At 36.1% G+C, this 3,430-nt stretch overlaps 1 long non-coding RNA gene across 1 annotated transcript; it reads left to right on the top strand.

Moving 5' to 3' along the window:
- The first annotated feature begins 834 nt into the window (after nucleotides 1-834).
- Nucleotides 835-2,187, top strand: LOC311305585. Its single transcript, XR_014630031.1, has 3 exons — nucleotides 835-1,533; nucleotides 1,725-1,836; nucleotides 2,020-2,187. It is a non-coding gene; the product is annotated as an uncharacterized lncRNA (long non-coding RNA).
- Nucleotides 2,188-3,430: the final 1,243 nt, after the last annotated feature.

Genomic DNA, 3,430 nt, shown 5'->3' with positions numbered 1-3,430 from the left:
GCCCCTATGGATGGACAAACTTTGGACTCCGGTGCTTCAAGTGCTTCTCTCAGTCGGTTACCTGGATCACAGCAGAGGTAATGTATTAGTTACAACAAGGTGATTTGGACAACACTTTTTATTAGGTGTATTTAACTACATCTAAATAAATAGTTTGGTACAATGTACTTAATGTGTTGATGTAAAACACTTTTGCTGCTATTGAGGTGGGATATTGTCACGAGTAAGGAGAGAGGACCCAAAAGCAGAAGGCAATTTGACAATGTTTAATGGTTGAGACACAGTTCAGGTAAAGAACACAGGTCGCAAGACATGAAGAACACAGGTCGCAAGACATGAAGAACACAGGTCGCAAGACATGAAGAACACAGGTCGCAAGACATGAAGAACACAGGTCGCAAGACATGAAGAACACAGGTCGCAAGACATGAAGAACACAGGCCGCAAGACATGAAAATCCAACAGAAAGTCTCTCAGTATTAAATCCAACAGAAGATAATCTCAGCCAAAGGGAACAGAAAGTCTCTCAGCAGTAATGCAACAGAAATACGGGAACGGGAAAACCCCGGAGGTAGAGAGAGAGGCTGGGTCCATTGAGAGCACGGGAACGCCAAACCGTGGACCACTCACGTAGCTGGAGGTTGGATAGAGCAGAGGCGAGGTAACAATGCAGTTAGTTAGGAACACGCACAAGACAAGACAGGGCTTGAAAAGCTGGCAAACAGGTACATTACATTCGGCAATAATCTGACAAAGAACAAAGGAAAGGAAAGCCTAGAAATAGAGAGTCTAATCAGAGAAGGTGGGAATCAGGTGGGTAGAGAGAGTGTAGAGATGAGGTGATGAGGAACAGCTGAGGATGAATGGGATAATGAATGAGGATGTGTGTGTGCGTGGAAGGATGTAATAATGAGTGTGACCAGAAGAGGGAGGAAGAGTGTAAGAGAAGGATACCAGGATCATGACAGATATGGGTTAAGGACAGGTTATTAGGGACAGGTTTGATGGTATGGTTAGGTTTAAGGGTGGGTTAAGGTGTAAGGGACGGATCAATAGTGTAATCATAGATCTAATTACAGAAATTGACTACAGCTGTATTAATTGGATGCAATTTTTTTTTTAAGTACAATGCAAAAACATGTATGTACACAATAAGTGCACTGAATCAAATGATTAATTTAAATGTTAGTACATATTAGTTAAAGACACTTCATATAAAGTGGAAATGGTGTTTTTTTTTTTTTTTTTTACTTCCTTTTCTGCAATACAGAAAACTGATACTGATCAAATAATCAATCAGAGCAGTCTTGTTTACTAAATTACTAAAATGTAGTTTAAAAAGTCACTTATGTTTTCTGCTAAAAAGATTAGATTTTATATTGACAAAAAAAAAATCTTTCTCTTCAGAAAAACTGTCAAGCTCTTGGTGCGAATCTTGCATCTGTGCATAGTAAACCGGAAAATGATTTCCTGCTGAGTCTGTTGCCTTCCTCTTCCTCATCAGTGTGGGTTGGTGGTCATGATGGTGAACAAGTAAGTTAAATTGTGTGCCCTAAAGAGACCCATTTGTTTGTCTAAACTGAATTTCTGCTTGAAACAGTAAATGCAATGTTTCTAATGAAGATGGTTTGACTTCAAAGCCAAACTTAATTAGCTTCTTACTTAAGAACTTACTTACTGACTACAGTAGTGCACTTTTTGTATTCATTCTCTTCACTCATTAGGACGGACAGTGGTTGTGGAGTGATGGATCTGTGAGTGCTGACTTTACCGGCTGGTGCTCTGGAGAACCTAATGGCAGTGGTTCAGAGAACTGTTTGGAGATCAACTTCAGCTGTGAGAATGCACTGTTTTTTACATTTTAATATAATTTGCAATGCTATAATTTCATATTATATGGTATCATGAAGTGACTCATTTGGATTTCACAAAGTGCCTTAAGTTGAATATTCTATTTTATTTTGATTCTAACAGCACTATAATGATCAGAATAACTTATTTCATTATTCCACCCTACAGCCAACCGTTGCTGGAATGATCAGTCCTGTTCAAGCTCAAGGAACTATATTTGTGTTGTGGAAATATGAGATCATATGCAGTCATCCTGTTCCACATGTACTTTAATCTCCTCTCAATATTTTCTCTGTAACACTCCTCAGTTTAATAAAAGCATTGATAAAGCAAATCATGTGCATTGTGGACAATCAAATTAATGTATATAAGTATATTGCACAGCAAGGTTTGAGGATATGGTTAGTGGAATGGCATTAAATGAAATCATCATCAGGGAAGGGGTTAAAGCAAGCTGCACACAGCTGCTTCATCATTGACAAACACTAAAGACGCCTGTTTCCGACAATGGATTGTAAGCAAATTTGGACTTCATCCAGGGCTCTTTTTATTTTCTGTCTTATAAAATATCCCATTACTTACAGCATCTCACAAAAGTGAGTACACCCCTCACATTTCAGCAAACATTTTAGTAGATCTTCTCAAGAGACAATACTAAATGAAACTTGGATATATTTTAGAGTAGTCAATGTGCTTGTACCTGTATGTGAACATGTTCTGCATTTATTTTCCCCAGGTTTTTTCTTTTCTTTCTTGAAAATCATATTTGAATGTGCGGAAACTATAGTTGCCGGTGGGCAAATATGTTGTATGCACCCCCTCAATGTAAAATATGAATAGGAGGAGAACATTTGGCATTTATCTCAAAATAACTGCTTTCAACAGATCAATCTTTATTCATAAACAAATTTATTATGTATAAAAGTCGAAGAACATTTGATGTAAACCCAAAAAACTGCATCTAGCTTATAATCTCTTGAATATGAAAACACAACAAAAAACAAATCCATTTGCCTAAACCATTGTGCGCTCTTCAGGGTCTTTTTGACCCACATTTCTAACTTTCATTCATGGGGATAACATGGATAATTTGACATGGTTTAGTGTATGATTTTTGCCCATCTTTTGGAAAATGCTGTTTTACAAGTAACAAATTATCACTTTAACCAGTAGATGGCTGCAGAACTATTTGCTATTTGACTAACTGAAAGACATCTTTTCACAAGTTTTTCCAGTTGTATTCATATCTACATATTATGAAATCACAATTAAAATAATAAAAGTTACTTTTTGTCAAAAGTTTAGGCACTTTTTGTACTGAAAAAAAAAACTATTTTCAGTAATGTTATATTATGATTAGAATCAAATGAATTTTATCAATGGACAAAATTCATCCTCAAAATCAGAAACAACACAGAACACACAGACAGAAATGAAGTGGCACACTTTAAATTTGTAGAATTATATGAAAAACAGATGTTTGAAATAAATGATAAACTCTAAAAACTCCAACTTTTCTCTTTGTAAATCCTAATCAGGTTTGATTCTAATCATAATGTAACATTACTGAAAAACAGAT

Source organism: Rutilus rutilus, assembly GCF_951802725.1.
Source record: "Rutilus rutilus genome assembly, chromosome: 15".
Lineage (NCBI taxonomy): Eukaryota > Metazoa > Chordata > Actinopteri > Cypriniformes > Leuciscidae > Rutilus > Rutilus rutilus.
This window is presented reverse-complemented; position numbering and strand designations above follow the sequence as displayed.